The sequence below is a fragment of the Urocitellus parryii genome, chromosome 7, assembly GCF_045843805.1.
Source record: "Urocitellus parryii isolate mUroPar1 chromosome 7, mUroPar1.hap1, whole genome shotgun sequence".
In the NCBI taxonomy this organism is placed as follows: Eukaryota; Metazoa; Chordata; class Mammalia; order Rodentia; family Sciuridae; genus Urocitellus; species Urocitellus parryii.
Window position 1 is genome coordinate 17,361,138 of NC_135537.1, and position 19,584 is coordinate 17,380,721.

The 19,584-nt window shown below is 52.6% G+C and overlaps 1 protein-coding gene across 2 annotated transcripts in view; it reads right to left on the reverse strand.

The window, feature by feature from the left end:
• The window catches only part of Zhx2 (zinc fingers and homeoboxes 2), a 160,988-nt gene that overhangs the window by 89,351 nt on the left and 52,053 nt on the right, over positions 1-19,584 (reverse strand). For both annotated transcript variants that reach the window (XM_026406671.2, XM_026406672.2), the window contains one exon: positions 4,817-4,886. The gene's annotated coding sequence lies outside the window, so the exon portion shown is untranslated. The remainder of the gene's footprint in view (positions 1-4,816; positions 4,887-19,584) is intronic.

Sequence of the window (19,584 nt, forward strand, 5' to 3'; positions counted from 1 at the left end):
CTGATCCTCCTCGCCCACCTCAGCCACCACGTGCTCCCACGAGGCTTTCCTGCCCCAGCGACCCAGGCTTTCTGACACTCCCCAAATGCCCATGCTTGTCTGCCTCTGAGCTTTGCTGAGCTTCCTGTCTCCCCTGTCTGCAGGAATCCTCCCTCCTCCAGGGTCTCTGAACCCGTGGGCAGAAGGAAACACTTCATTTCTGTAGTAGGCAACTTGCCATCTTTTTGAAGCCAGTCAAGTGACCGTGACACACACACCGACTTCTGCATTTACTGAGTGGTTTTGTTACCACTTTTACTCTGTGCTAGGCACTGTCCTAGGCACATTCCAGAAACTCATAAGCTTTTATGAGTCTTCAACATAGTCATCCTGACTACCCTATGAGGCGGCCCATTTTATGGATGAGGAGACCGAGGCCCATAGAAGTTAAATAACTTGTCTGATATCACAGAACTAGCAAAGGGGGAGAAGAGATTCCAAGTCTGATCCCTACAGCATGATCTTAAGGACTCTGCTTTATTGCTTCGTGTTGGGTGGTAGAGACTGTAAGAGCCAAGAAAAGGGGACAAGGGCCTCAGAGGAAGCTACTGGGCTTGCACTGAGTTTTGATATGACGCCTTGGTCTGCCCTGGCCTCTTGGTAACAGCTCCTCAGTGAACCCACGCTGGCCATGCACTCTGGCCTCATGCTGGCCATGCACTCTGGCCTCACGCTGGCCATGCACTCTGGCCTCAAGGCCTCCTCTGTGCCCCGTAGCCTCCCTCAGCTCCATCTCAGGAGGGAAGAGTCTGAGACTGTTCAAGGATGTTCAAGGATGAAGATAGAGACCCTCAAGGCCACCATGCTAGGAAGTGGAGCTTGAGTGGGGAGAAGGGAAGAGCAGGGTGGGGACAGTCTCCTCTCTGTAGCCCGTGGAGCTGTGGGATGACTGCTGGGGTGGGGCCCCATAGGGCAGGTGGCTCCCCAGGTGGGGATAGGGCCCAAGCTGCAGAGCAGTTCTGCTCTGGGTCCAGAAGAGAAGACCAAAGAGTGAGGGTGTCCAGCCTGGTGAGCCAGAGGGCCCTGGGCCAGATGCTCCAGGTGGCTGGGATAAGGTACGCACCTGTCTGTCACCCACCTTAGAATCCCAGCCCTCAGCCAAAACCCAGGGGTCCTAATGAGCTCAGCTGTGCTTCCCAAGCCCTCTGCAGCCACCCACACCAGGTCCTGTGACCAGGGCACAGCTTCTCCAGCCTTGCTTCATGCAGACTTTCTTTCTTTTTCCCCTTTTCTTCCTTTCCTCCCCCTGCCCCCTCTTGTTCTTTCTCCTGCAGATGCTCAAAGACTTAGACTGAGTGTGGAGCTCCATTTCCAAAGTCTAACCCATTTTTAACAAGGAGATCCCATCCTCTGGGTGCGTGCACACTCGAATCTGTTGGCATCAGTGTGGCATGAGCTCACCTTTCCTGTCCTGCCTTTCCCTGCGGAGGGAGTGGATCTGATTGCTGACACGACTGCATAGAAGGGACAATGAGGACATGGTCCAGGTGCTGCGAAGCCCGGTCCCTGCTAGAGAAACGCTGTGCTGGGGGACTCCCTGTGCTACCCTGGGAGCCACTCCTCCCAGAAGACCAGAGCAGAGCCTCAAGTGTGGGATTTAAATCTACACTTTCCACTGAAGAATCATCAGGAACAAAAAGGAAAAGCCCTTGAAAGACTAACAGGAGTCATTTGAAAACTATGTTGCTTTTTTCTTTTTTAAATCAAACTGTACCAATTTTCCGGACCCTATTCAAAGAGCAAAGCTCACCTCTTATCTCATTTACTCTCCCAAACCACTCTACGAGATGTTATTTCCCCATTTTATAGATCAGGAAACTCAAGGAAAACTCGCTCTGGACTACCCTGCAGCACCACACACGTGTGAACTCTGGAAAAGCAGCTTCTCTGCAGCAAGTGCAGCGGAGTCTAATTCAATTTCCCTGGCCATTTCAGATGGAGGCCAAGCTGCCCACTGAATGATTTTCCACTTCAATAAACTCCCTGCTTTTGTGAGAGCATCAGTGCTATTCAGGCCAGAGTCAGTGGCCTGGAGGTACAGGTCAAGTATGCTCAGCTGGGGTCACACCTGCTCAGCACAGACCTCGGGGCCCTCTCTCTGTATCAGTCCACTCACAGGGGTGGGTTCCTGTAGGAGAGACGGCCAAGCGCCCCACGTGGGGAGGCCCTGGGAGGAAGACTTCTTGCTCACTTGGGTTGGTCCTGAAGTGGTTCAGGTGAGCGAGGTTCGCCAGGCCTTGCCTCTCTAATCATCAGGAACAAAAAGGCTGATGGACTTAAAACCATGAAGAGTGGAAGCAGGAAGATGACCTTAGACATCACTTTGTCTAAGGATGGCAAAGAGTGGCATCTGGGTCACGGTCCTTTTTCTAGCCTCCGTGGCAGACATCGCTAATCCGTGGCAGCATCTCTGCAGCAGGGGTGCCTCAGCACAGTTCCCTGGCAGCCGGGGCCATTCGACCCTTTCATCCCTGCCTGCTTCCCACCCAAGGCAGAGAGAGGTGGTAGTTGCTTGGCAGATACCAGGAAAAAGAACCTGGTGTGTTTTTAGACTCCTGGGCGTGGGGCTGGGCTTATGTCATGCACAATTTGGCCAGCACCACCATCTTATGCTCAGCTAGGGTCACGGTGAGATGGGGCAGAGGAGCCACAAGGGAGGCCCCTGAGCAAGCTAATTCTATAGCCCCAGGCCTTGTACTAAAGTAAGAAGTGTGACCTTGAGAGTGTTCCACGCAGATATAATTTATCTGAAATACAGTAAAAATCCCGGGGTGGTGGCTGCTGCTGCCTTCTGCCAAGGGAAGCATTGTTCTGGGAAGCCAGTGACAAGCTGTTCATCTTCTAGCCTTGGGGACAGCCAGACCTCCCTGGGGAAGGGGCGGGGGCTGATGTGGAGTGGGGACCCAGACCATACTGCTCAAACTCTAGTCTTCCACGGTTTCCATGTGTGGCGATGGAGCCTGTTTTTGTGTGCTAGTGTCTTCCAGTTTTCAAGACCACTTCTGAGAGGGAAGGATGTTGGCATATGGTGTCCTCGTTCACTGGGGGAAGGGGACATTAGAGAAGTCATGCATCTAGCAATAGATGTCAGAGCTGCCTCTGGCTTTGGACCAGTGTCAGAACCAGGAGGGACCATCAGAGGGAGACAGCAGGAGAAATGGTGTCCCCGGCCACAGTGTCTCTGCTGTAGAGAATGGGCTCAGAGTGGGCCCCTTGCTTCATCTCAGACCCAACCCCGAGTCTCACCCACAACTAGAAGAAGGGCTAACAGCCACTGAGTGCTCACCAGCCAAGCAGCTTTATAGGAATGACCTTCTTGAATCCTCACAACCACTCTGGGAGATGGTTACTACCCCATCCCCATTATACAGATGAGAAAAGCAACGCACAGAGAAGCTGGCAACTTGCCTGAGGCCCCACAGCCAGTGGAACAGCCAGGACTTGAATCCAGGGTCACTGCCACTAAGCACTGACACCGCCTCCCGGAACTGCCTCTTGGATACTTTATCACCATGATTTACTGAGCACCAACTTGGGGTCCAGTGAGTGCAAGGACACAGCTCTGTCCTCGAAGCTCAACTCCTGCCTGAAGACTTGCAAGGACCAGCCAAGAAGAGACTCAGATTCCCTGTTGAGCCTTCCTCCTCCTCCTCTTCCCCGCCCCTTCCCCGATACCCTTCAGGGTTCAGCTGCACACACAGCCCATGCGCAGCAACTGTCAAACCCGATTCTCATCCAGGCTGCCAGTTTCTGAGAGAAGAACACCATCTCTGGCCTCCCACAGCGCCCTGCCCTCAGGGGCCTTTGGGAAGTATTGCTGCAGCTGACAGGGGCAGGAGACCCAGACGCACAGTACAAAGGACAACCATGTCTCATTATTCACACCCTCCCCTGTGCCATGGGTGTCCCATTTGGATCCAGAGTACAATTTTTTTCTCACGCCCAGTGGGCCAGGTTTTGGGCATAAGTTCCTGCCCCTGCCAGAGGGCCGCCACCGCCCTCAGTGACGTCATGCTTGTGGTCCAGCCGCCTGTCTGGGTCTCCCGGCTTTGCCTCCTGGGGAGTGGGTGGTGGGTGCTCTTGCCACACCTTCCCTGGCCTTTCCTTCTGGTCTGTGTGGCCTGGATCTTGGGCCCAATTCTCAATAGTGCAGCTGGCTGGTAACTCTGTGGCTCCGGAATGGGAGGGAGCACCCTGAGCCTCAGCAAAACTCCCATCGTGCTTTGCAAGTTGCCCACCCATCATGGACATAAGGTGTTAGCTCAGGTGCAGCTGGCCAACAGGTGTGAGGTCACTGGAGAGACTCAGTGGTCATCTCATCCAGTGGCTTCTGCAGCAGAACCTGCCACAGAGAGGCAGCACAGAGAGGGGGTGTGTCATTCAGCAGTCTTCCTCCTGCCTGAGTCCCGGCCCCTCAGGGCTCCATTGCACACCACCGAGCCAGCTAGCTCCCTCTCTGTTCTGAGCCTTGGCTAAAGCTTCTCTGAATACAATTCCAAGCACACAGCCTTCTGGATGGTAAGTCTGAGCTGCTGTCATCAGAGCAGAGAAAGGACAGCTCAGACACTTGCAGGCTCAGTTCGCTCCTGGGGAAGGACTGGCAGGAACCTAGCAAGTTCCAAGGGACTGGCCCCGGGATCCCCAGCACAGTGCTGCTCCCAGTGCACGTGGGCGGAAAGTGTCAGGGCTGCCAGCGGCCAGCTGCCTGTCCCTTCCTCCCATCCCTCTCCTCTCCCTTGAGACCCAACCTGTGACCACCGACCGACACGTCACTCACCATCTCGTGTGGCTTACATCCTGGGAACCTCCTTCCAGCTCAGCTCCGAGAGCAGCCAGTGTGTGGAGACCTGCAGGAGAGGAACTCAACGTTAGCAGCAGGGCAGAGGACGGGGTGGCCATCTCTCTTTCCCAGCAGGACTGAGTCACTGGGAGACTGGGGTAAAGGTGGGAGGATGAAAGGAAGAGGACCGAGCTGCTCATTAAGCCAACCTCAAAATCTCTGGGCTTTGTGGCGATTCTGAGACAGGGAGAGGAAGGAAAAAAAAGCCCCTAACCCTGGATGAGTCAGCAGCTCCTTGTAAGGCAGGCTTTTCAGGAGAGGGAAGCTGATGGGGAAACTGCGTGGGGTGGGCCAGGGGCCCTCTTTGACCTCACTCAGTGTCCCCGGAGTGGCCCCTGCCTGCTCCCAGCAGCAGGCCACACGTGGTTCCATTTGGATGAGGGCTTAGGGGGAGCTCTGTGCTCAGGCCTGCAGTCGGAAGGATGCTGCGGCCTTAAAACAAAAGCCCCCAAAGCGTATTTATATCCCGAGAGACTCCTGCCAAGCTCACCCCGTGTGCTTCCATTATCCCTCGGAGAACGGAAACTGGAAGAACAAGGCGAGTGCTGGCCTCTGAGGATGTGTCCCCAGCACAGCAAGTTGAGGCCTGAGCCCTGGAGGCTCCATGGCCAGCCAGGCAGAGGCCACCTGCGGGTGCAGTCAGCGCTGCTGAAGGCTGGGGCTCGCTCCCTGCACCCAGCCACCTTCAAAGCAAACCTTGTTTTTTCTTGTTTCCTTCAGAATTCTCAGGTGAGTCTATCCATCCATCCCTGCTCTCAAAGATGCACTGTTCAGATGGGGGAAAGATGGTGTTCACTCTGTAGCCATCGGGCACTAGGCTCTGGGCATTCAAGCTGGGAGCTCGTGGGAGGGGCAGGGTCCCAGCAGGGACTGAATTTTAACAAGACCCGCTGTGACTCCTGCACGTCCAAGTCTGCAGAGTGTTGGTGGATGAGGCTTTTATTCATGGGAGGAGGAAAGCTGTGGGCCATTCTCCAGGGGAGAAAGGGCTGGACCGTGACAACTGGGCCACCGTGGCTGTGCAGCAGTAGATGGTAGAGCAGGTTCAAAGCCATGCTCACGGGGCTGTGGAACTATGTGAGGGAAGCAAAACGAAAAGGTGAGGGTCAGGCAGGCCCCGCTTCAAGGGAAGGGCAGTGAGCCAGGGTGGCCAGGGGCCCTCAGGCCCTGGGGTCAGCGTGGGGTCCCAGCTGTACTGCAGATCGCTCTAAGCAACAGCCATCGGGGACTGGAGATAGTTTCCCTCCTCTTAGTTCCGTCAAGGGCCAGCAAAATTCCCCAGTCAAAAGTCCTGGGTCTCCTTCCTGCAGGGGTATTCAAACTTCTGCATTTAATCACAGCGATTAACTGATTTTCATTTCAGGGAGTTTAATTCTCTTGGCCACGGCCCTTGGAATGAACCATCCAGTAAGGAAGAAGGTGCCCTCAGAGACCAACTACCCTACGTAGTCCAGACACAGACCAACAGGAAAGACAATACTCTACAAACCCTTATACTTTAGAAAATGCTTCTCTACTAACTAATCAGCTTCCAACTTTTAAGGGATGTGTCCTTAGCCCTGTCTCACAGTTGAGAAAATCATAGCACAGAGAGGATAAGTGACTTTCCTGAGGTCACAGAGCTCTCTGATAGTTTGTGGCTGCTATCCTTTGATTCTAGCTCCAGAGGTATGACTAGAGTAGTCCTGCTGATCCTGATGGGGAGAGGGACATCACAACAAAGGTTTCTGATGCTCCTGATTACAGCTACTCACCTCCATATATTCTTGTGACACACTTGGTGTTAGGTGGGTATAGTATATAGACTTACAAGAGGAGAACGTACTACAATTGACGGGTGAATGACCGGTGCCCTTCTCAATGCCAGCTAGGGCTGGGGGTGCAAGCTCAGTGGCATAGTGTTTACCTAGCACTGTGATCCTTAGCCCCCTATCACCAACTGGTCTTCTTTGTTTATTAGTTATTAATACTGTCTCGAAATATGGCATGCTCTAGGGGTCAGACTTGGAATCTCATCTCCCCCTTTGCTAGTCCCGTGGAAGGGGATTTGCCCCAGGTCCTCTGGAGTATATTAAAATTATTAATGTTCGAGTTTCTCATTTAAAATGGCAAAGTATTTGTACATAATCTCTGCACATCCTCTCATATACTGTCATCTTTAATTACTTATAGTATCCTATACAATGTAAAAGCTATATAAAAAGTCTGTGCATGTTCATGACAGACAAATGCATTTTCCAGCTGTGGCTGGTTGAATCTGCGTGTGCAGACCCTGTGGATACAAAAGACAACTGGACGTTATTTACACTCTTGCACTTGCTTTTGTAAAGCGGATTAGCTCAGCTAGGGCAGTGATGTCAATGAAGTGTGGGTGTCACCTTGGTGCATAGACAAATGTCCAGCACATTAATGTTTTGTACCACCAGATACCAGCAGCTGGGTGTAAAGTGACTGACTCTGCTGCCCACGTGCCACCCACTCCCTGGCCTTCCATGGCTCACTGTGCCCACATGTGGTCTCAGAAGCATTGCTGCTCAGGTCTCCCTGATCTTTGTGTAGAGACCATGCTGGACTGTCCACCTTGGCCCCGTTAGCAAAGTCTGCAACTGCTCTTTCACCTTCACTTCTGGAGAAAGAATCTGTCCACACCTGCCTTCGCCTGCTCCAGTCACCGTCCACCATGTTTCCCATTTTTGTTTTCTTTAAATATTGCCCCATGGTTATACAGGCCCTGAAGTTGCTGCTGTATTTCTTTGTTTGATTCAAAATTTAATGGGCCATTTTAATGGGTTGCCACCCTCCCCAGGACTGTGCCTTGTCACTGATTTGGTTGTGTCATGTCTTTTGCAACCCTGTTGTCCCCCAAAGTTTTGATTTTTAAAAAATTTTCATAATGCAAGGATGTCTGGGATCACACTACATCACTTCACAGCAGAAGTGCCTGCAGAGTGGAAGATACAGGTACCAACATCTATAAAGGACTTCAATGTATAATGCATAGCTTTTAAATATTGACTCTGTTGATATTAAATATTGAATATATTAAATATTCAATTAATCATTTATTGAGTACCTGAACGTATCTGATTTTGTGCTAAGCACCAGACTGACACTGAAGATAAAGCTCAGTCCCTTCCCTTAAGGAATGGTATAAAAAGGGAGAAACACAGCAGATTGTGAGAAAATATAATGCATCAGGAGGTGGCCTGGGTAGGAGCAGCTACCAGAAGCCTGTGTGTCTGCAGAGGTCAGTTCTTCAGGCCCTGCTTGCTGAGGCTCTGGAGGTCTAGCCTGCCCTCCTCTCACCCTACCTTGCCCTGCTGTGTCCCTGGCTTGCTGGCTTCTTCTCAGTGCCCTGTCCTGTGCTCTGTGCAGTTCCAGGGCTGTGCTAGGCCCTCTCCTGAATGCTGTCCTCGCTTCTCCCACGGGCACCAGCTTCCCCTGCAGGACCCACAGCGCTGACACAGTTGAAGCGCTCAGGACCACTGCGAAAGCAGGTGTGTTAGCAGCTCTGATTACTCACGACACCTGTTATTATCCTCAACTGACAGGCAGCCACTTGGGCACGGAGGAGAAGAGCATCTGGCTGGGGCTGCACAGGGAATGATCCTCCGGAGCTGGGGGGTTTACCCTTGAACCCACAGGGCACCATCCCCCAGGGGCAGACATCTGGTCCCCATCAGCCTGGGGGACATGCACTGGGCTTGAACACAGGAGGCCAGAATCTGGTCCTGCTTCTCTCACATGCTTGTTCGGTGTCCCTGGCTGGTCACTTCCCTCCCAGGGACTGTGGAGCCAGGGGGGCTCCACAGAGCTGCCTCCCCAGGGAGAGGAGCCACTGCCTCAGAGCAAGCCCTGAGGCCCTCCCTCTGGTGTGCAGAGCAGCCGCTCATCAGGAGCTTTGCAAATGAATGAAAGGGCTCTTTAGGCCCCTGGAGCTCCCAGCGTGCACACTTCCTGTCTTCCTGGCTCTAGACTCTGCACCAGAAAGCACTGGCCCCCAGAGCAAAAGCCCAGGGAGGAAAAACCTATGGGTAGCACTTCCCCCCCAGATTCCCCCCTTTCCCCTTGGCTAGTCTAAGCCTGTGGAGTTGCTGGAGAGCGGAAGGGGGAACAGGGAAGCTGCTTAAGGGCTCCCAGAAGTCAGCTCCCTCCCAGGGCCACCCCGCTAGGCAGGGCACTCCACCCTGTCTTCATCAGCTAGCGGACCAGCAAGAAACTGGGTCTAGTAAGCAGGTCATTATGTCCTGAGGTGACAGCATCATTTGGGGGGTTTTAGTGATGAGGGAGCCCCATACTCTGGTTGGAGCTGGGACAGACTGGGAACAAGAGGAAAGTCAAGGTCAAAAAGGGTGAAGATACAAGGCCATCTGTGGAGTCTGGGCTTGGTTGTCCCTTTGCAAGCTGAATGGGCCATCTCTACTTCCTGTCTGTCTTCCAGACAAGATTTCCCCTTGGTCACTAAGAGCAGCCTTTAACTCCAAAGAGTATCACTAGCAAGTGGCCAAGGGTAGCCGACACCACCTGAGCACACGCTCTGTGCCAGGCACTGGGCTGGGCTTGTCTTCTCTCTTTTCCATTGCAACTCTGAGGAGCAGGTACTTATGTACCCATTTTAGAAATGGCAAACCTGAATATAAGGGGTGAACTAAGTTACCCAGAGTTACAAGGGTAGAAAGTCCAGCACTGGAGGTGGGACTCGGAACACTCTGAATGATCCTTCCATCTCCCCTGAGGCAGTCTCTCCAACCTCGACTCTGCCTGAAGTTGCTGGCAAACAGGGCCCTCTCTCCCTCTAGCCCCAACCTATTCCTCAACAGAGATCTCCAAGTTCAGAAGAGGCTGAGTTCAGGAGCAGCCCAGGTGTGTGTGTGCAGCTCGACATCTTGGATATTTACGAGAATACTGAATTACACTCTAGAATTGATCTGGGTTTGTTTCAAAACGTTTCCTCTTCAAAACTGTCGACTGCCATCTACATTCCGGGAAGAGGTGCCCGGCATGGGGAGGGTGGTGTCTGTTTTGCTCAGTGTTCTTGGCTCTTTCAGCAACCCTTGATGGGGACATTGACAACAGGCCAGGCTGTGGGGAGATAAGGGGAGCCCTGGCTTTATTGGGTTGGGGACAAAGACTTCAATGACATTATTGTCCTAACCCAAGCACAGTACAATGGTGGCAAGATTGCAAGGAAAGGCACATGAGGACACTGCAGATAGAAGTGTGGCCTGAACTACAAGTAGCAAAGGAAGCTTGGAGAAGAGCTGTGCAGGTGGAGCTGGGGCCCAGGGGCCCAGAGCCTGGAAGCCAGCCCTGTGGCTCCAACCAGAGCTCTCCCAGGGACCCAAAGACCTCTGGAGAAGTCAAATCTTCACCTGTGAGTGATGGGAAGCCACCAAAGAGCTGGACTCGCATCTGCAGTTCCTGGCACACAGTGGCCCTCAAGAGTATTTGTTACATGGAAAGATGCATCCTGTTTATCTCTGTGACCCTGCGATCTTTAGAAAGGGCAAGCCACAGGGCCATCTGATTTGTGTGGGGAAAAGTTCTCCCGGGCACCTGACCTGAGCTGCCTTCTGTCGAGTCTGGGAGGGGGGGGACCCTGGCTCCGGTGCGGCTGTTGGCAGATGGAGGAGGATAAAAACACCTCTGATTACAGCTCCCGGGAGCCATGGGAGCTATGAGAATGAGGCTGCACAAAACGGACAAAAGTGAGCTGGAAACACAAGCTCTCTGGGCGGGCAGCGGTTTCTGTCTTCAAAATAACCACAGCAAAGGGAGGATCTGCCTGGAGAACCAGGCTCTGCATGGTCCCCAAAGGGTGGGAGTCAGTCGAGTGGCAGAGGTAGGTGAAAAGACCCCTGTCTGAGGAAGTCATGCTGGCTTGGGACATGCAAATGCCGTGTCCTCTCCTCCTGGCTGCCAAGTCTAGGCTTCTTGAGACAATAATGTAACCCCAATCTCTCTGGTTTAGGGAGACAGTGTCTTCCTGGCCAGAGACTGGCAGATGATGTCTACCATCGAAGAGCTTTTTTTTTTTTAAATATTTGTTTTAGTTGTCAATGCACCTTTATTTTATTGATATATGATGCTGAGAATCGAACCCAGCACCTCACGCATGCCAGGCAAGCACTCTACCACTGAGCTACAACCCCAGGGAAGAACTTTGTGTCCAGAGATAAAATATTTTCTCCTCTCTAAGCATTACTTTTGTCATCCATAAAATGGAATACCATGGGGATGAGATGATATTGTGAACGTTACGTGCTACGGTTTGAAACCCAAACCTGTCTGCTTGCGATAGTTCCACCCCCACAACTGTCTCTTGAACTTGGGACATGACCATCTGGTACATAATAGTGCCCAATAAATGCTGGTTCTCCTTTCCTTCTTTTACACATCTGTTATTTTCTGACCATGTTTAACCAAAATCTGGCCATCCAGGAGGTGCTAAATAAACCCAGGTAAACGGGCTCTTCCTAGGTACAACACAGTGGCTGAGAGTACAGAAAGAGAAGGCAGCCAGCTGAATTTTCTCCTAACTGCACCTTGTTTCAAACCCTTTATTAAATGTCTTAAGTATTACTTGCCTTCAGGGTCAAAGTAAAATTGCCAGGAGTTTTCACTTTGCACTCAGAAATGACTCTCGCTAAACTTTTTTTTTTTTTTTTCTAATGTGTGTGTGAGAGCATAAATGTACTGACTCATAGCTGGAAAAACTCTCCCTAACACATTCCAAATTTGTCGAGTCACATGAATTGAGTAAGAGTGCTTAATGTGCCTGCTAACCCCAAAATGGTGAGCAGTTAAGACAGCGACTGGGGCCCCATCTCTCCCTTTCCAGCCCTGGCTCTGAGCAGGAGTGTAGCCAAGGGCATGCTTGGAACCAGGTAGTGGCACAGATGTGAAGAATGCACAGACTGGAGAAGATCTGGCAATTAGCAAGAGCCAAACTAAACTGTGAGGTGGTAGAATTTTAATTTCTAAAACATGAACTGCGTATAGGATCACCCAAGCTGAACGGCTTCACCTACAGGGTCAAGTCTGGTTACGGTATCAAGCACTTTGTAGACATGACTCATCTAATCCTCCTGGCCACTCAGGCGCTATGATTATTCCTCTTTTACAAACGAGGAAACAGAGGCACCTAAGTGTTAATAACTTGCTGAAGGTCCCCAGTGCACAGAGGGCGGAGCTAAGATTCAGCCCAGCTCTGGAATGGATGCTGTCACCCAGGGGGGACGATTCATTCTGAAAGGAGAGAATTCTTTTGCATAGAAGAAAGAGAACTTGGTTTACTCCACAAATCTCTCTCTGACACTTTGAATACAAACATGGCATCAGGTGCGGGAGAGGATGCTGGTGGAAGGCGTAGGAAGGACGGGGGCGGTTTGGTTACTGCTATCAATGAGTTTGAAATTATGTAGAGAAGTTATGTTGTTTGCCCAAATAATGACAGGAAAAAATAAGTGAGAACACCCACAGCAGGATCATGAAGTGGCAGGGGTGGGAGGGCTTGCCAAGCTGATGGCTCTGGCTGAGGTGACCTGCGAAGGCAGCCACTGAAGCTGGTCTGAAGAGCTCACAGGATTCAAGCAGGAGGGGGCCAGAGGAGGGTTTGCCTGACCAATGTCAATGCCCCCGAGCTTCCATCTCGGTTCTGAGTTGGGATCCATGCACTAGCAGGTGGGAATGTCATCCCTGAGGTGGCCAAACCTCCAGATCTGGCAGGAAAGAAGCCCAGGTAGAGGAACCGGAGGGAAGGGAGCTCCCAGGAGTTAGGAGGCTGGGGAGGACGAGGATGGGGGAGCAAGGTGCAGATGTGGGGCAGGAGCTCTCGGCCCACCCCATCTGCTTGGCTCTGAGCAGGCCCCTGCCTTGGTTTCTGGTGTCTACAAGGAGGGAGATGAAGGAGGTGCCGTGTCCCAGGTGGGGGGAACCTTGGAGAGCTCCCAAGTTGTCTCCTGATTTTCTAGATGCAGCCAGAGAAGCTGCATTCGTAGCAGTCACTGGAATTGAATCCAAGTTTGTGTCATGAGGACTCAAGCTCCCATTTTCCAGAACAGCCCCCTTTCCCACGCCCACTTCAAGGGGCAGGTGAACCTCTCAGAAGCCCAGGGAGGCTCTGGGCATGCTGAGAGAGGAGAGGATAAAGACAGTGACCATCTGTGCCCTGCCAGGCCAGTGGCCACAGCTCCCACATCCTGGGGCCCTGGACCCACCACAGACCCGAAAGGAGCAGCCTGGGCCACCCTCCTGGGCCCGCCCTCCCAGCTCATCCTCCTGAGGGGACCCTTCCCCCCACTCTCAGGAAGTTTCCAGGAAGCCGTGACCGGTCTCTGCAGCCTCGGTTCTCCCTGACAAGACGTACATCTGGTTGTGACTCACAGGGCTGGATTTCTGCCCAAGGCCATATTTCTCAAGTGGGGAGCACATTCTCTCAAACTGACAACCTGCTCACTGTGGTGACAATAGAGGCTGCTTTTGTCAGTCGCTGCTGAGGTCATCCAGATGGCACCCAGGCTTCCTTCCCTGACCCGTCTCCAAGAAGCCCCTCTGGCCTGGGCCGTTTCTCAGGGTCCCTTAGATACCAGGTTGTCCACTGACCCCCTTCTGCACGCCATCCTCCTCCTCCCTTGTCCCTGCTCCACAGGACTTCCTGGCCACCCCAGCCTTCGCTGGGCTTCCCACCTCTGAAATCACACTCGCTTATGGTTTGCATCTGAACTTAGCTCTCCCTGGGGTAGCTGGGCAGTAATCCTGCCTCTCCCCACCGTTGGTAGGCCCAGAGGAGGGCCAGGTACAGTGATGACCACAGCAAGCACAACAAACGTGAATGCCTGATAAACTCAGGTGTGTCCACCACGGGGACTTTGTACTTGCTATTCCTCCTTTCTAGAATAGTCAGTCTTTGCATGGCTATCAACTTCTTGTCAAAGTCACCTCCTCAGTGAGGCCTTTCCTGATCCTGTCCTTCCAACTTCCTCCCTGCACTTATCACTTGTTTAATTTTCTTAAACCACGCATCCCACTCTCAAATTGCTGATTTGTTCATTATCTGCCCACATGTCTGCTTGCTGATGATCCGTCTCCCCCAGTAAGAATGAGTGCAGGGGTCTGTGTGGCCTTGTTGCCCACGGGACTCCCAGCACCCAGCAGAGGACCCAGTGCAGAGCATTGTGTGCTGACTGCCCCTGGATGAAGCCAGGGGTGTTGCCAGGTGGTGGGGTGCGTGAACCTGGCCCAATCCTCATGCAAACCCTGTGTGGTTGGCATCACTGCCCCCATTTTGCAGGTGAGAGGTGACAGAGTTAGGCATTAAACTTGAATGTGATGTGAAAGCCCCCACTGACTCTGTGGCTTCCCTCCCTCCCAAGCTTTCAGAATCCGCAGTGAGAACAGGAGAAGCATGAGCCTGGAATGCCCGGTTCTACAGAAGCCAGGTCACAGGGGAGGCCGGTCCTCCTCCTTCCTCAAGCACAGACATCTTAGCAAAGAGCACAAGTCCTTGAGGAGCTCACAGAAGCCTCACACTGATGGCCCATGGTCCCAAACCAGCCAGACTTGCTTCGTTGACCTGGCCCAGTACTTAAAAACAAGGAGGGATCTGAATGCCCTTGGGCACACTCTGGTCTAGGGACACACTTTCTCTGGTCCTTCTGCATGCAGTACCCCTTCCTGCTGTCCCGCATCCCATGGATGCATGGCCTGTGACATCCAGCTGTCCAGGGTGCCCTGGGTAGAGCCAGAGCGGGCAGGGAACAGGGTAATGGGCAGTGTGGTGGGAAGAGGCTGCCTGGGTGGCCTTTGACTGGTGGGGGATGGGTGGGAAGTCACCCTTCAGGGCAGGGTCCAGAGGAAGGGTGTGGCCAAGCAGGAGGGGGAGTGACTGAGTGGCCCAGGAAGGAAGGGAGCTGGCCTGTGGGCTGGAAGGCAGGTGCAGAGGGCACATGGAATCGGGCTATTGTCATCGATTACCAGGAAGGAGTTCCAGGGGGCTTTGCTCAGGCAGGGACAGGAGGTGACCAGTGTTCACACGTTCAGATGCTGGCTTCCCACTTCCCAGCTGTGGGACTACATACTAGTAGCATGGGCTGTGCAGCCTCTAGCGTCTCATATGCAAAATGGGCTTCATAATATTATGTATCTCAAAGGGGTTTGGAGGGGTTTAGAAGGAATTAAATGTGGAATGCCTGGCACAATTCCTGGCACATTGAGGGGACCCAGTGAAGGACCACTACCATCACGTTGAGCCTGCACCACTGGCCTAGGGGCAGACCCAGCGAGGGAGAGGTCTGGGAACATCGAAGCCTGTGTCTATTAAGATCAGCATTAAGTAAAGAAAAGCCCAGGAGATGGCCCCAGGAAGCACTCTAGGAGGTGGGAGGAAGCAAAGTGACCTTGGGGTCAGCTTGTTCAACTTGTGGCTCAGTTTCCACATCTGTAAAGTGGCAATATCCCTGGCTATGCAAACTGGGTTTTGTGTGAATTTAACAAGTCAAGACATGTGAGGCTGCTTTGAAGTTAAGAAACACTGGCGACCATAAGGGTTTCATTTTCCTGCAGGAAGCTATGTTCAGAGGGGAGATATGTGCCTGGGGCTCTTATTTCTACAAACCATTGAGGCAAGCAAAGTAGCAAATTGCAGCACAGCAAGATGAGAGCAGAACTGGATAAAAGGAGCCGTAGTTCAGACCTTTCCTGGTCCATTTGGTCTGAGTTGGTTTCATTCTCTTCTCCTACTTTCCTTTTGCATTCACACCAGTGACTCAGAACTCCTACCAGATTCTCCGTCTCCAAAGCATAGTGTTTTTTTTTTTTTTAAAGCTGGAAATTATGATCAAGTACATTCCCCACAATTTACAGACAAAGAAGCTGAGAGTCACAATAGAGAGTTGGTTACAAACCGTGCTCAGAGGACAGACAGCTGAGTTTATATCTTGGCTCTGTTCTTTATTAGCTGTGTGACTTTAGCTAAGATATTTAGCATCTCTGTGCCTCTGTGTCTAGTATTACCTGGGGTTAAACAGAGTATTCACTCCCAAAATTGACTTGGAAAATCCTATGAGTTTTAAGTGTACAGCATGTGGCTTGTGCCTAGCACAGGAATAAAAGGTAGTATTATTTGCAGCCAGCAGGTATTTTAGTGATGGAGTTGGGAATGACTCTTGACTTGTCCAGGGCTCTTTACACCACCTGAACTGAAATTATATTTGACTCCAATCAAAACACCATGTTTACTGAAGACAGGAGAAGGGACCAACCTGTTCTGAGCATAAAAGACATACTCATGTAGCCCTTGTGCCCTATTTCTGGAACATTCTGGCCACAGAACTCTGACAGTAACTGAGCAGGCAGCAATGCTTCATAGACACATTTCTTACCACCTCCAGGGAGGCAGCAAAAATAATTCACAAAATTTAACAGCTTAAACAGGAAGGACTAAAATGCATGGGGGCGATCTGCTGAGAGTCACAGGCTGGGCTGTATTTCCATCTCCAAATCTTTCCAGTACGAGAGCTTCCGCTTCTGCCTGCTGACAGGTGGTGGTCGAAGACAGTGGGGTCTGGAGGAGGAGGATTTGGTTCTGATCCTGCCACAACACTTACTAGCTGGGACCCAGAGGACTTACTTCCTGTCTGAGCCTCCCTGCCCCTGACAGCTCAGGATATCACAGCACTGACACCCTAAGGTTGCTAGGAGACATCAGGTAATGTGACCAAAGCCACAGCCCTGACCCGGACCCACAGCGACTCCCAGGGCTAGGAAATGCTCATGAGGTACCCAACAGGTGTCAGGTGCTAAGTATTTGGGAATGATTGAAACAAAGTCCTTCCCCTTGTGGAGTCTGAGCGTCAGCGAGAAGAGCAGACCATGCAACAAGCAAGTAAATATAAAAGGTCAGGGCTGGACACAGTGGCCACGCGTGTAATGCCAGCAACTTGGGAGACTGAGGCAGGAGGATCTCAAGTTCAAGGTTAGCCTGGGCAACTTAGTGAGATCCTGTCTCAAAAAAATACAAAGGGCTGGGGATGTGGCTCAGTGGTAAAGTGCCCCTGGTTCAATCCCGGGTAACAGAACAACAACAACTAATCCCCCCTCCAAAAAAAAAAATGTCAGGTAGCAATAAGTGCTTGGAAGAAAAGCCAGATGAGGGGATGGGGATTGGTGGGGTGGGTCTAACTCTGATGCCTTGGTGGGTGGAGAAGTGTCCTTGGGGGATGTCTTCTAAGCAGAACCTTAATGGCCAAATGCCCTTCCCACTCTTTCCCCGCTATCCACCCTGGAGAAAGCCAGACATGCTTCTTCTCTGCCCTTCCAATGTGGGCCTGAGGCTTTGCTGGAGGACACACCCCATCTGGTGAGTTTAGTTCCCAGCAGCTGGGGCCACACCGTGCCTGGTGGATGCCCTGGTGGTGTAGCAGCCCAGTAAACAGATTTCAGAGGCTCCTCAGGACTCATAACCATCACTCGGGAACTGTGTAGGGGCTGAATTTCCAAATTGCCTCCTCCTTCCACGATACCCACGGGGAAAATGTCTTGGTTCCCAGCCCACCCTGGCCACAGGGCCGAGAGCAGAGTGCGGGAGGGCGCACTGGCTTCCTGAGCTGCTTCCAGCCAGCTTGAAAGAGGTCTCTGAAGAAACTGAGAGTCCACTTCCTCTCCCTCAGATGCCCAGGGAGTGATTTTACTGGACAAAACCCCAATATCGGGAATCCAGGGACAACATTCTCATGGGCCCCCTGCCTCGCTGAATCTTCATTATTTTAGCAGAGAAGGACCACGGGGCCACAAACACACAGGGCTGAGAGTGGGCCCCAAGGTCTTCCCACACAGGCTGAGTTCAGAGCCCTTAATGAGGAGAAGTCGGTTAATTTGGGGAGTGGGGGTGAGGACGGGGGCTGGGGACTGTTCTATTTATAAAGAATGAAATAATTAAATTCAGGTCAGTGGAGGGAGCCACTGGGCTGAAACAAATCTGGAGGAGCGGGGTGGGGGGTAAAGGCCAGGGACAGAGGCAGGAGCGGTGGTGATTCAGGCCACCTCCTCCAGCCACAGCCAAAGGGGGCGTGGCCTGGCACCGGGTGGCGGCTTCACAGCAGGGCGGGGTCTGTCCCCCTGGGGGCTGGCTCAGCAGGTGGCTTCCTCTCTGGCAGGGGGCTCCCTCTCTGGAGGACGCACAAACAGACCCAGCCTCACCCCCCAGAGTCCACCTGGTCGAGGCCAGCAGGGCTCCCTCACTCCTTCTTCAAAGCGTATTTCGAGGGCAAGTTTTACAAGTGCCCAGAGCTCCCAGGGCAGACCATGCCTTTCCCTTGGCCAACTCGCCCTGGAAGCCATGTTTGGAGCTGTCTTCAAAGAGTCCGATTACAAGGCCAAGAGCAAGCCTGGGCACAGTATTGCACAGCTGCCCACGTCCTGACACCCTCCACTCATAACTGTGCTTTTTAGCCGACGTCACACTGGGTCCTCAGGTGGGACCCGCGGAGCCACCTACTAGGGGGAAAGATTGGCCAACACCAAGGGTGAGAGTGTGGTGAGGGGAGAAGGGGTGCCCTCCGACATCCTTGGTTCTGGACCACGGGGCCACCTGTGGAACACAGGATGAGCCCCCCACGTGGACAACAGTGACCAGCACAGCTGGTCATTCCAAGGGGGGTTCTGGTGATCATGACTTTCGTACTTTTTAGAAGTCTGTTGTATGGTGTGTGCACCTGCTCTGGGCGTGGCCTGGGCCAGGCACGGCGGTGGCGGGTGGGGTGGGTAGAGAGTGAGAAGGTACAGGACAAGGCCTCTGACTCTGGTGATCAAGAGGGGAGCCGAGGTGCCCCTGTGGGAGGAACCTTGGATCCATGGCTGCACTTGTCTGTTGGGCCCCAGGGCTGGGGGTTGCAGAAACCCACTCAGGGCACTAGGAGTGGGGGTGGCTGGGGAGGAGGTGCTGGAGGCAGGGCCTGAATCCCACCTCGAAGAAGGAGGAGGACCAGAAGATGGTGGGGGAGAGGATGCCACCAGGCAGGGGGCAGGGGGCAGGACAGGCACAGAGTGGCCTGCGTGGTGCCTTCCACCAGCCTGCACAGGAAAAGGGCAGCCCCAGGCTGGGGGAGTGGTGTGGAAGCTCCCAGAAAGTCCAAAAGGAATTCCTGAGGACCCCATCCTGGCAGGAGCCTTTCCATCCAACTGAGCTCACTGGGGAACAGATTCCTTTGGAGAATGGCACCCAGGACAGGGTGCACACACAGCCGGGCATGCACCCCAGAGCCTCCCAGGGCCTTAGCGTCTTTCCCTGGAAATTATGACAATGACCTCAGCAGCAGTCCTGTACCAAGCCCTGCTCCAAGTACCTCATCCAGCTCCACTCTTTCAATTTAAAAGTGCCGTTATTACCATAAATTCACATGCTCTCAGCTACTCTATTTCTTGGCCTCTCCAACAGAGTTAAACATGCCACTTATCTCACCTCGGAGATTTTTGTAAAATCAAGTATGCTTAAGAAAGAGTCTTTTAATGGAATGGCACTCTATCCATGCTTATTATTGTTGTTGATATTATTGTAATTTTACTAGGCTTCATCGACACAGCAGCCATCAGAGGGCAAAGGTTACTTAAGGCCTGAGCACGGTATTTTAAGAAGAAAGAAAGAATGGCTTTCAAGCATGAGCAGAGGAAAGATCCTGTGGAGATTGGTGAAAGAAAAAGTAACCCAA